Source organism: Thalia democratica, chromosome 5 (genome assembly GCF_965202585.1).
Source record: "Thalia democratica chromosome 5, ktThaDemo2.hap1.1, whole genome shotgun sequence".
NCBI classification, from domain to species: Eukaryota; Metazoa; Chordata; class Thaliacea; order Salpida; family Salpidae; genus Thalia; species Thalia democratica.
The window spans coordinates 21,636,090-21,651,070 of record NC_139169.1 but is presented as its reverse complement, the minus strand read 5'-3'; positions in this window follow the sequence as shown (position 1 = coordinate 21,651,070).

Genomic DNA, 14,981 nt, shown 5'->3' with positions numbered 1-14,981 from the left:
AAATAAAATAAATAAGGAGAAAGTTTTTAAATCTGAGTTTGAAGGATAGAACTATTCGGGCAAGCCGCACGTTTTAGTTTATTTTAAATGGTTTTTTTTATGTAGCTTGTAACGGCACAACTAACCATCGCCTTTAAAGCGTCTCTTGGTTGGGTATTCACGGTGTACCTGTCGAATTTTGGGTTTAAGGTTCTTACAGGAGTTACTGCACTCAAATCCAATTTAACACCAATGAAATCGAACCTGTCAGAAAAGATTTATTTTAGACATTCTAAAATATTGACTATCTTCTAGAACGTTAATAAAAACCTTCGTGGAACTAAAAACTTGCTTAGGCTTATTTAAATAGGTGGTTTTTAAATTTACATTATTCATAAAAAAGAACGACTAACATCAAAAACAACTTTAAAAACTCAAGTTAGTAGGCAAAACTATTAAATAAAAAAAAAACAGGTATAAAAAGATTTATTAATGATCACGATTTTCTCCAAAAAAAAAAAACATCATCCATTTCTTTGTTTGAAAAACAACAGGCGGAATCGAATCCAATCAAAAACAACTCACGTTCTATCATTAATAACGAACGACTTTCTACTCCCATCGTGGTATTCATCGAGGAAGTCAGTCACTCCCCTTCTTAGATACGGCGCTCCAGTGCCGTACAATTGCGCTTGAAAAGTCTCGTTGTTCATTGTAACGTTGAATATCGGCCACATGGAGACCTGCGCGCAACGTTCAATTAACATACAAAGTTTGTCTAACTGTTATATTTTAAACACGAAGTTACCTTGGAGGTTTCCCTGTGCCAGAGACTATCGAGTAGAGTGGCGCTGACCTTCTTGCAATGGATCTCGTTGATGGTGGTGTCGCCCCTGACCGCGAAAACGTCCTGCCTGTTCAATTCGTACTGCAGTACTGACGACGGCTGCGTTATCGAGAAGCTTTCCTTCGCTGCTATTCTCATTTTCTAGCCCAGGCAGATGCTCTTGCTGATCTCCCTGTGGATTCTATTCATCACCATAACCTTGTGCTCGTGGACGGTCCTGTAGTGACGGCTGCGTTATCGAAAAGCTCAATTATCGAAAATTACGAGAAGCTCAATAATCAAGCATCAAGATAAAATATACCTGATTTTGAATTATATTACAAACGAGATTCATTCAAACTGCTTTAAGCACGTTTTTTTTTAATAGATATAGACTAATCGTTGTAAATATAGAGTTTCATTTAGACCTCAAGTTAAATATTTATAAGAAACCCCATAATCAAGTATCACGAAATATACTTGAAATTTAAATTAAATTAGAAACAAGATTCATTAAAATTGCTTGAAGCACGTTTTGTTAAAAAAATATACTAATTATAATGAATATAAAGTTTCATTTAGACCACAACTTATACGAGTTACGAGAAGCTCAATGATCAAGCATCAAGATAAAATATACTTGAAATTTAAATAAAATTAGAAACGAGATTCATTAAAATTGCTTTAATCACGTTTTGTTAATAAAAATATATTTATTATTATAAATATAAAGTTTCATTTAGACCACAACTTAAACGAATTACGAGAAGCTCAATAATCAAGTATCACTAAATATATTTGTAATTAAAATGAAATCACAAACTAGATTCATTCAAACTGCTTCAAGCACGTTTTTTAATAGAAATATACTATCTATTATAGATATAAAGTTTTATTTACACCTTAAAATAAACAAATTATGAGATGCTTCATAATCAAGTATCACAAAATATATTTGAAGTTTAAATTGAATTACAAACGAGATTGATTCAAACTGCTTAAATCACATTTTTTTAATAAAAAATACTATTTATTATAAATACAATGTTTCATTTAGACCTTAAGTTAAACGAACTATGAGATACCTCATAATCAAGTATCACAAAATGTACTTGAAATTTAAATTAAATTACAAACGAGATTCATTAGAATTGCTTTAAGCACGTTTTTTTGATAAAAATATACTAACTATTATAAACTAATCATTATAAACACTTCTAAAAAGTTTTTGACGTTTTATGTTTTTTATCATAGATTTTGTACAATGTTTATTAATAAAAAACGTCTTTAGTTACAAAACAATGTTTAAGTGCATTTAGATTAATTAGTTTAAAATAAAATTAAATATAAAGTTAGGCAACTCGAACCCATAATATTTTATATGAACTAGCAAAATGGAGTTAATTTGAAGGTGTATCAATAAGTAGTGTATAAATCCAACATTAAACAAACTTTGATGCCTTTTATACCATTCAAAGACAGTTCACCTGTTATCGCACAGTTATTTTATTTTACTATTAGTGTTATCCCCAACTCTTACCCTTGGTCGGTAACACTTTTATATTAATATATTCAAAGAAAGTTTTTTGATATCATTTCTCGTTTTTTTGAAAAAAAACTCAAGAAAACTTACAAAAAGTGATAAAAACTACGTAAAGTCAAGAAAATTATTTGAGTCGTTTCAAATTGTTCACAATCTGTTTGTGTGTAGCCACATAAAAAAAAACAACTTAAAACTCCAAGGTCGAATTTTTTGGATCCCTTATATTTTGCATTGGGGTGGTAATTAGAAAATCGGTAGGAGGTGAGGTTAAAGTTTCTTCGAATCATCTAAAATTATGCAAATGGTGTTTTTATTATGCTTTCGAAACTTGAAGTTTTTTCCAGTTGCAAAGTTAAAAGTACCTGTAAAAATAAGAACACTAGTAACCACACAATAATTTGGTCAACAGAGAAGAATTAACACCAAGGCATAAGTTTTCTAACAATGTTTTCAACCATATTTCAGTTCTTTGTGTTTTTTTTTTGTTTAATGACATTAGATCTGTTTTATCTAATGTATGTTCTTTGAATTAAGTTTATTCTATTCATTGATATTTATAAAAACATTCTGTTACGGAAGTATAATTGTAAGAAAGCAATTTTTAAAATTAAATCGTTTATAATTTATTCATATCTCTTGTACAAGCTACTTTTGTACATAAAAAGGTTAAAGAATGATAAAGATACTGAGCAATTTAAGCTGAAATAATTCACTAAAATTATATCAACAAAAAGTGCTGATCGCTGGAATCGGTCTCACTACCTCCGGCTCTCAAATCGGGTTGACAATCGCTGAACCATCTGCCTCTTGTAAGTTGACTTCAATGCTGGTATATAAAGTTAATAAAGTATTTTATGCTTTGATTTTTACAAAACAAATAAAGAGATCTAAATTAATAAAGGAGAAATATTATATTTTATTCTTTCAAGACTCTATGATGCAAACTATGTTTCGGTAAAAAAATACAAGTAATTTTAATTTTAAACAAGTTTATTTAGCTATTGTTTTCTAACTTTACTATAATTGGTTGTTATACTTTTCGTTTGAAATATACGTACGAAGATACAGCTGTTTGTTTTACACAAAACTCATACGTGAATTTTGATATTTGTAAATTTTCAATTCAAAAGCTGCATAAGCAAAGCCAGTGTACATATTAAACGCAGTTTTGATTTTTGTTGCTTAAATCTAAATGAAAGAACAAAACTTATTAAACTCTTTGATATTTAGAAAAATTTGAACTATGCTGATAACTGTTCTACATTCATAATTTCAGTTTTAAACTTGTGTTTAAGTTCAAAGGTTTCATATAAGCAATTAAACGTATAAAAATCAAATCAATAAACATTAAATGTAAAAACCTGTAACTTGTTAACAATAATAAACGTATAACACTAGAGTATAGGAACAAAGAAACTTATTAAAATACAAAAACCCTTTACTTTATTTGTTCAACAAACTAAACTCAATTAAATTGATTGTTTTAGCACAAAAATTGTACACAAATGTTTATTGATAATATTTTATTTAGGTTTGTTTTTGTAAACTTTTATTAATTTAAATATTCAACTCCAAAAGAATTTCTAGTCAAATACATTTATAATAAAAACAGCAAGTTTACCTAACTGATATAAATAAGCTAAAGTAGTTTTTATCTGAAAACTAGACAAAACTGTAAATATGAAAATTTATGCAAATTTTTATGCAATAAAATTCAATAAAAATGAACAAGTAGGTTTTATTTTTGAAATTTTATTTATTTTTTTTTAAACTTGCCAATACTGAAAAACAAATGTCTCCATCATTTCGGGCACAAAATTCTATGCAAAAAAATACCTAAAACTTTATATAAACGATGAAAAATGAGAACTTTTAGAACAAGAGCGTTATTTTTTAAGAGTAAAAAAAACTTCTTTTTCGCAACCAGTAAAACTGCAGGCGAATAGAAATTTAAGCTCAGTTGTGTTAGTATAGTTTGCCGATCTGAACTTTTTTTAGTTAGTTTGTTTATTTTTTCAATAAACTCATTTTTTTCTTAGTAGAGCCTTTTCAATTCATTATAAGTCATCAAACTTTTAATAGTTTTTCTTCTCTACCGTACTGGCCTTTACGAGCTTATTTTTATTGTTCAGATTTAGTTTTAATTTTAAAAAAATGACGCAACCGAGTACACCCATTTTTAGTGATGAAGAATTCGAAAAGATTCATAAATGCGTAAAGATGCGAAGGGTTACTGTATTTGGTTTTTGAACACATTTCAGACTGGGTTAACTGCATGATATGAGTTAGAAGTTAAAACAATTAGCAGGCACTAGTACTCGATTTTTCTTCATAAAAAAAGCATTGCTATATTTCTAATTTTAGATTTAAACCTTAGTTTTAATTTTAAGATTTACATTTGTAACCATAAATTAACTGCTTAAACAAAATATTTTATTGGAATAAGCACAGTATCCATTGAATTAGTTTAAAACTGAATCAAAAAGTAGTATACAAGTACATTATTAAACAAACTTTGATGCTTTTTATACATTTTAAAGACAGTTAACTTATTAAACTTAAAAACAATCTTAATATGTTTATAAGGTCACCATTTACTTTACGTAGAAATATACGTGGGCCACTATGTAAGTAACTGAGAAATGAGCTTATATATATTACGGGCCAGGTTATAACTTACAATGACAAATATAAATCAGCGCAACAACATAATAATTAATGATTAAGTACTATTAAGAGGTAATTTAAAAATTGATTCATTTATATCTGTTAGTTTAACCAAGGTACACCTTATCCAATACTTATTATGTACATACAATTAGTTTTATTTGAAACAAATCTAATAATTTATAATCCAAAAGATAATATCCGTATACAACTAAAGTATAAGTAAAAATTACTAAGTTTATACTGTATGAGACTACAGGGTCATGACGTAATAATTGTAAGTAGGTGAAAACAAGAAATGTTAAAAAATTACCTGAAAAATTGTGGACAAAAACGGTATTTTGTAAGTGTCTACTTTAAAAGATGTCCAAACTTTATTTATACATTTTAAGACGTAAATACTTACTTATGTAAAAGGAAAATTTTAGCTTAGTTTCTGTCTAAGTGGCATAAACCTTCCACATACTTAAACGTTAGATATACTACTTACAAAAGTATATGGTTCTGTACCATTAAGAATGCAATGTACCAACATTAATAACATATTTTGCACAACCATTGTTTTTCTCATTAAAGCCTAACGACGCTTAAATCTCAGTAATTAATCTACTAGTATAACTCAAACAAATGATACAGAAACTATTCCTGTATCATTTAAGAGCCTTAAATAGTTCATGAGTAACCAGCACTGAAGTAATGTAAATTGGGATTAATTAAGTAATTATTTTCCAATAATGGGTAAAACGTGAAAAAAAGTTAGGAACAGCTGGTCTAAAGTATAATTAAATACTAAACTAAGGATTTATTTGCAGTTTATGAGACTTGGTAACTTTAATTTGGTAATTTGAATTGCAATAGAATGACACTATAAAATATGCAATAGAAGACTTTTATAGGTAAACTAACTGGTATGTACAACTAGTAAATTTATGAGACGAAATACAGTAGATTGATACTAATAAACCAAACTACAATAAGTGAAGTGTTATATATAGAATAATGAATTGATTGTCTACTCCAAAACTGTACCATTTGGAGTACTACATCAATGTTATATACTATAAAACATGAAACTTTACTGTAATTCAGATGTTTTTAATATCAAACATACATCTGGATACTCACAAGTACATAAGAGAAAAATAACATACTAAAAGAACTTGCGTAACTACTCGTACATCAAACAAAAAACTAATTAGGTGCCGACCAGCATAAGGACGTGGCCAAAAGGACGGCTTTCGTTATTTGTGCAAAAGTCCCGGGAGCAAGAGCTGCTCCGATAGGAGCAGCTCGCAGCGGAAGGACTTATGCACAAATAACGAAAGCTGTCCGCCACCACTTTAACTCAAAACCGAACTACTTCTTGGAGCTCAGTACCACACTTTTATGTAGTTTGGCGGTCAGGCTTACTACCTGAACTCCAAGCGTAATTAGGTTTTTAAGAAAAAATGGTTGGGAGAAAAAGTGAAAAATTTTTCGCCGGCGGAGCCGGCGAAACGCCTTAAAAATAATTTTTTAAATAATCTACCACAAAATTTCCAAAAAAAGTTTCGATTTGGGGAAATCCCCATTTTGAAGAAAAAATGTGCGGCGGGGCTTAAAAATTAAGTGACTACCTTATAGCGTACTCCTTAAACATAACTGTAACTTACTACCATATAGTTGTTAACTGAGAAATCAGTGTCTTTTTAAGTTGCAATAGTAGGATTAATCTTAAATTGGAATATTAGCCGTTTTCGAATGTGTTATCATTGTAATAATAAATTCCTACAACCATAAAATTCGTGTGGGACATGTTAAAATAGTCTTTTCTTTTTGGAATGTTTGTTGTGACACAGTCTAATAACAGTATCCTAAACTTATAGCTTAACTTTGAGTACTGCTAACTTATACATTTTGATTTGATGTTATGATAACACAATATCAAAACTTTTAATTAAATAAATGCTTACTGTTGTTATTAGACTGATTTACAACAAACATTCAAAAAAGATCTCATGTCATTCTATAAAGCCAATGCAAATCATACTTGATCTAGTCAGATAAGAGTCTGGCTTTTGTCAGCTAGTCACAGTTGTTTATCATAACCCTATCAAACACTAAATGGTTATCAAATATTTGCTAGCTTATAAATACACTTCATAACCACTACAAGTAACAGACCAGACTCTTATCTAATTTAGTTATATTAGCATTATCAATTATTACACTATACTACATAATTCTAAAAATATTTAACAGTTATCTTTTGAACAGTTTCTGTTCAGAGAATATAGACATGCTTGTACATTATATCAAAAACTAACTATTACTAGCTTTTCAAATACTCTTTGATAAGAATTTCTATGGTGACACTGTCTAATAGAATATCATAAGTTTTTGTTGTATATCATTAAACAACATTGATATAATGAAACCATCAAAAAACATTTGATTTAATGCTACACATAGTATCAAGCTGAAGATGAAACAAATACTTATTTTATATTGTCACTATTAAAATTCCAAACAAAGACTATTTTTAAGTTCTATTAATACTCCAAAAAATTAAGCTCAACATATCTGTACAAAAAGATCATACATAGTCAGATAAAAGTCTGGTTTTTGTCAGCTAGTTACAGTTTACTTATCATAACTCCATCAACTATAATAACCACTAAATGCTAATCAAAGTTATAATTCACTTAAAATTTGAACTTTACTATTACTGTTAACTATAATCAATAAAAGTGACTGAAACAAACCAGACTCTTATCTAACTTAGTTATATGAACATATAAAAACACTACACATCAGTCAGTTGATCAAGCTGCCTTATTGCTGCTTGTGTTCCTATTTGTTCACATGTTATAAAATATGTCACTTGTACACAAACATTTTACACTATAGCTTTAATTGTTTAGTGGATAAAAACATAAAAATGAAACATTTACTTAAAAAATTAATAACAATGTGTCTCTAAAAGTGTGCAAAGATTTAAAATTAACTACTTAATTTTAAAGCTTGTAACGTTCAGAGTTACACTGAACAAAAGAACAGCTTGATTTTTAGCTCTAAAATGATAATTGAACATTTTCATTGTAAATTTTTTATAAAGATTAATAACACATAAGTTTTGACATAAAGAAAAGGTATAGTTAATTTTGCACACTTTAGAAACTCTATAGGATATTTTTTAATCTAAATTTTTCATTGTAATTAATTCATAGTTTTATGACATGCATTTATAAATACCAGGGTTGCCACTCTTTCATTCGAAAACTGTACTCTTTTAAACCAAACTTCAGCTTAATTTGAATAAAATTAGAAACTAAAGCTGTTAATGGGTTATGTACTTTATTTATACTTGATATCAATTGATTTTGAGCACTAATTTATTCTAATGATATTCTATATTTACAAAAAAAATTGACAATTTTTAATAAAACAACTAAATTTCAAGTATCTAAAGTTGAGAAAACACCTGATCACTAGTAAAAAAATAAGTTTTGGCCACCCTGAAAAATAATCTTATATGACATTTATTAACTATTTTGTAAAACATATAAAGCACTTACCTCAGTAAGAGCAGTAAACCAAGAACAGACCTGATACTTAAATTGCCACAACAAGGGTTGAGATAGATGAATGCTGTAGAATCAAAATAGAGATGCCCAATTTGTTTGTGCTTGATAAAAACTTTTCAGTGCAACTATAATTAAATAGAAGCACATGATTTCTAAAAAAATGTAGCATGCTGTTGATTTTAGACACTTTTTCAACATACAGGTAAAGACTTTACTTTGAAGTTGTGAACAAAAAGATAATAAAGCACATGAATATCACAATAAAGTAGAATTTAAGACATTTTCAAACATACAGGTAAAGACTTTACTTTGAAGTTGTGAACAAAAAGAAAATAAAACACATGAATATTACAATAAAGTAGAAGATTCAAAACATTTTCAAACATACAGGTAAAGACTTTACTTTGAAGTTGCGAACAAAAAGAAAATAAAACACATGAATATCACAATAAAGTAGAAGATTCAAGACATTTTCAAACATACAGATAAAGACTTTACTTTGAAGTTGTGAACAAAAAGAAAATAAAACACATGAATATCACAATAAAGTAAAAGATTTAAGACATTTTCAAACATACAGGTAAAGAATTTACTTTGAAGTTGTGAACAAAAAGATAATAAAGCACATGAATATCACAATAAAGTAGAATTTAAGACATTTTCAAACATACAGGTAACGACTTTACTTTGAAGTTGTGAACAAAAAGAAAATAAAACACATGAATATCACAATAAAGTAGAAGATTTAAGACATTTTCAAACATACAGGTGAAGAATTTACTTTGAAGTTGTGAACAAAAAGATAATAAAGCACATGATTATCACAATAAAGTAGAAGACTGTTGATTTAAATCACTTTGACAACATGCAGGTGATGTAGATTTGTTTTGTTTTCATAAACATTTCAAGTTTTAACTTTTATTGATTTTTCTCATTGGTTCTGAATTGTATGTGCTTGTACTTTAAGTACCTTATATTACTCAAAGAAACATATAAAAGTTAAACTCTACAAATACATATATAAAGAAAGTTAAAGTAAAAACTTGATGACCTACCACTTCCAAGAAAACTATTCTAAAATGAATTGCAATTTTTTAGAATTTTCTGCAAACAGAATTTTTGTAAAATTACGTAATAAATAAAAGCTTTGTGCAAAAAATTCACTTGGTGACATTCACGAGGCCTCTCTTCTCTCGCTTGACAGTTTTAAGCTAATTTTAAACTTTTAGCTCTAACTTTTATAAACCTTGTTTTTTAAAAAAATAAAATTTACCATCATGTCAAGCACCGAATTCTGCTTCAAAAAACACCAAACACTTTATAAAAAGGATGAAAAATAAGCATAACAGCGCTTTTAAATTTCAAATCTTTTAACTTGCACTATTTTTCTTGTTTTAAATATCTTTCATACTTGTATCTATATGCATGATATGAGTTAGAAACAATTAGCGGGTATTAGTATTTGAACTGTGTTCATTGAAAATACCTCTGCTATAATTTTAATTTCAGCTTTAAACTTTTCTTTCAGTAAAAAATTTATATTTGTGACTGTTCATTAACTGCTAAAACAAAATCTGTATGAGTAAATTTAAATGTTTTAAATCAAATTTTGATTTAATATAATAACCACAAACTTGATATTAATAGTTTAGTTTATGTAACTTACTATACAAACTTGTTGGTAAATACTTGTTGGTTTGTTTATTTATTTTTCAAATAATGCTTCACTCTAGTTTAATGAGATCTTTTGTTGTAATAAACACCTTAATAAACATTTACGAAGATATTAAGGCTTAGCTTAACTTTACAAACTATGTTTAACACATAGCAAAAAACTAATGAAGCTATTATAAAAAGTTAAATATATTAGTAAAAACTATTTAAGTACAAATCATATTGAGATACTCTACAAATAAAAGTAGAGCTTTTAAATAAATACCAAGTGTGTTCATTAAAATTATAATTAGTTTTATATGACATATTTTGACTTATACATTTCATAATTCACAGTAAAAAATAATGCAGTTATAGTAACAAATTTTAGTTTTAAACATAACTTTATTAAACCACAAGTTTTTCAATACTTTCATTTTGTTTTACTTATTATATATATTTATTTTTTATACACCTTGCATTTATTTTTTTAAAAACTTTTTTTGATTTATTTTTAACAACTAAAGTTCTATTATATCTCAATGTAGGAGTGAAACATTGTTTTTTTTTATAATAAAATGTGGAAATAAAATATATTAGTCTCCTTGAAGCTACTTAACTTGAGAACTTTCTATTGTTTAATTTAAAGCAAGTTACAATATCATTAAAAATATGCAAATTTTTAACAAATAAAATTGAATGATAATGAACCAGTGTAACTTTTTTTTTAAACTTACCAATATTTGAAAATAAACATTTCCATCGTTTCTGGCAGAAAATTTCATGCTAAAAAACCCCAAGAAATTTATTAAAACGATGAAAAATAAGCAAAATGGAGCTTTAAAACTCCAAAGCTTTGATTTTACAATACTTGGTCGTTTCAAATAACTTTCAAACTTGTATCTGTTTGCATGATGAGAGTTAGAAATTAAAACAGTTAGCAGTTACTAGTAATCGAGCTATGTTCACAACAAATATCTCTGCTATACTTTTAATTTAACCTTTAAGTCTTTGTCTTAGTTTAAATCTTTCTTTTTGTAACTATAAATTAACTGCTTAAACAAAACATACTCTACTTGGAGTAAACATAAATGTTTAAAATTAAGGTGTGATTTTAACACAATAGCATTAAACTTGTGATTAATTAGTCAAATTGTTTCTTAATAACTTATTATAGAAACTTATTGGTTTAGCATCCCCACCAACGTCTTTTCAACAACTTAAAAAACTGTTATATAAAAAGCACTGTAGTTTTTCATTTTTAGTTACTAGTAGAAGCAGTTAAGTAAAAAGCAAACATTTTCGCCAATCTTTTTTTGGAATATGTACTGAGCCTGCTTGACGTTTTCACAGTCTTGTATAGAAAGGCGCAGTGGATGAAAATCAGTTGCGCTCGAAGGATCATCTAAAGTTTAGCGTCTGGTAGAAGTTCCTCAAAAAATTACATCAGATTTCAGTGTTTGTTTTGATAAGCTGCAGCAGTTTAAAAAAAAATAGTTGCAATATCTTTCGTCTTAACAAAAAATTTCAAGCTGTTCTTAGGAGTTCAATAAAAAGCAATGCAAAATAACTGTTCGTGCGTGTAAAAAGAAGGTAAGTAAGAGAAAAAAATGAGGGGCGAGAGAGGAAAAATGTTGTTAAATAGTTAGACCAACTATTAATGTTGTAAAATTGTTGTGGTGATTAAAGAAAAGATAAACTTGAGTGAGAAAAAGAGAAAGAAAAAAAATGTTTTTTTATTGTACTTAGTTTGATTAAATTAGATTGGCAATCAACTTTATAACTCTAAAGATTTTATCAATGTTTTAGCAGAATTGACTTTAACTTTTAGTACCTTTCAACATTTTTTTAACAAATCAAAATAAAGATATTAACTGGCAAAGGTAAACACAGTACATGAGTTCAAATTATGACTAATCAGTTAGAAAAAAAGTTGAATTCTAAACGAAATGTTTAGTGATAATGTGTAATGATACAATAACTACAACGTTGAATAAATAAAACTCGAAAAAAAACTCTAGTTTTTAAAGAACTTGTTTACTACTTGATTAAAATGTGTTGGTTAGAAATTATTTACCTATTTAATATATTAAAAAAAAGTTGAAGTGATTAACATAAACTTTTATCTGTATTTTACGCGCATTTTAACATTATATCAAACTGAACATTAGCTATTGAATTTATTATACTAATATCGAAGCTGATTATTCTTATATTTGACAACAGTTTCATAGAACTAGGATGTTATTTTAAGCTTGTAATAATTTAATACATGGTTGGTAGTATTTTTAACATGAAATCGTTAACACTTACAACATTTCTCAGTTTACTATATTAATAAACTTATTTGGTGTGCCATTTAAATACTCAATGTCAGATAAAAGCTAGTTTTTAAATATTTAAACTGTCCTAAGTCTATTTATGGATTTATTGTTATTTATTTTTTAATTTTGTGAGGCATTTTATGAGTAGTCATCTGAAAATGTAATTTTATTATATTTGTCTACAACTAAAAATAATAAGACCAAGTACCTTTTAAAACTGATATTTGTATATAAATTTAGACAATATCAATTTATTAGAAGAGCACGTTGAAATTTATAATCTAAATGTAAACTTATTTTATGTCTACAACATTACTGTATTTAAGTATTTAAAGCTACTTATTACATGTAATTCTTTTACATAATAATGAGTACAGTCAAGAATGTATATAAGTAACGTAATAAAAAAAATGTCTCTTCTGAAATACTTAATAGATGATATTTTTTTTACAAAAATTTTATTAAGGTAATTTATTAATAGGTAGTAATATATTACACTAAAAATTAATTATACAAACCACCTCTAACAACAACAACAAAAAATAAGCAATACTACTTTAGTCCATGTAAAAGTCTTTCATACTCTTGGTATGTACAAAATGATACAGTTAAATATCTGAATTTTTTAAATATTCAACTCCTGCCTATTACGATTTAAGTAATCTGTAAAATTACGATGTTTATAACACCATATGTTAAGATGTGGTCCTAACAAACAGTCTCTTTTCACGTGGTGGTTTATAATAATATATTCAAAAGCTTTTGAAACAAATTTAATAGTATTTGTTTAAACTTTTTTCTTCTTTTGAAATTATCTTACTACCAACGGCCTAATGTGTTCATAAAATTTGAGTCCATATGTTTGTATCGGAAACTTTTTATAATTTTGACAATATATTGCCATTGGCGTTTTAAAATATTAAAATAAAAATGCATATAAAAGGTTATTAATTTAAACTTCAACAGATTACTTAATAAACGCAAACTTCTTTTTATAAAGTTTATATTATATTCAAAGTAGTTTTATTTTGCTCCGAAAACAAAAAATTATACAATAAACAAGTGTAAAGTTATTCTTTTCCACGTTTTGGATTACGAGTTAAAAAATAGCTTTTCTAAATCTGATTAAGTCAGCTAAAATTTATCAGTTGAGTTGATTAAGTTTTGGACGTTATTATGTTTTTTTTTTGTAATTATATTTTTTATTCAAACAGTTTTCTTATTAACAATGCTTACTGCTGCTACTGCATAAGTAGTTCTGATTTTTCGCGAAGCTGTTCAGACAGTTTTTTTTTAGTTTGTAGATAACAAATGAAATATAAAACATGCTCCCATAAGCAAATAAAATATAACTTGACACGCTTTTAAGTCACCCGGAGCTGTTAAATGCAAACTATTGTGACTATCTATGTAAAGGTATACAAATGTTAGTATGTAATAAATCATTCAAGTTGTTTGAATGCAGTTTTTTTAATGCTTTTTGCTAGAACTAAATAAACATTCTTGCTTTTTAAATGACTCCTTTACTGCGTCGGTTAATAGAAAACTTCAAATGTTTACACATATACTAAGTTTATTTGACGGAAAACCTTAAAGAAAGTCAAAATTTTTCAAAATAACACCGAAAGAGAAAATGATGAATGTTGTCAGCGGCGGAACTTCACTGTGAAGACCTTGATGACGTACTTTGCTGCAACCCTTATCAAAAAATACGCCATGTAGATGTTGAACCCGATAGCAAAAAGGGTCACGATGATTCGCACTACCCATCCCATCACAAATTGCACCATACCGTAGCCGGCTTCCTTCACTACTTCGGCCACACCCGCAAGAGTTTCCCAAAAACTTTTACTCTTTTTCACCGGCTTTCTTTGTTTTCTGGCCTCTCGATTCGCTCTATCACTCCTGTGTTAAGTTGAATTCAATGTTTGAGATAATAAGGCCTGCTTTAGTATTGCAGAGCTCAAACACAGATAACATTTGAAACTTACCTCGCTAACATTCTATTAAACTCATCTGTTATCCCCTTGCTCTGCTGAAACGCTTCGTAGCCTTGCGTTTGCCAAGACGACGAGACGAGATCCTTGAAGAAATAAAATAAATAAGGAGAAAGTTTTTAAATCTGAGTTTGAAGGATAGAACTATTCGGGCAAGCCGCACGTTTTAGTTTATTTTAAATGGTTTTTTTTATGTAGCTTGTAACGGCACAACTAACCATCGCCTTTAAAGCGTCTCTTGGTTGGGTATTCACGGTGTACCTGTCGAATTTTGGGTTTAAGGTTCTTACAGGAGTTACTGCACTCAAATCCAATTTAACACCAATGAAATCGAACCTGTCAGAAAAGATTTATTTTAGACATTCTAAAATATTGACTATCTTCTAGAACGTTAATAAAAACCTTCGTGGAACTAAAAACTTGCTT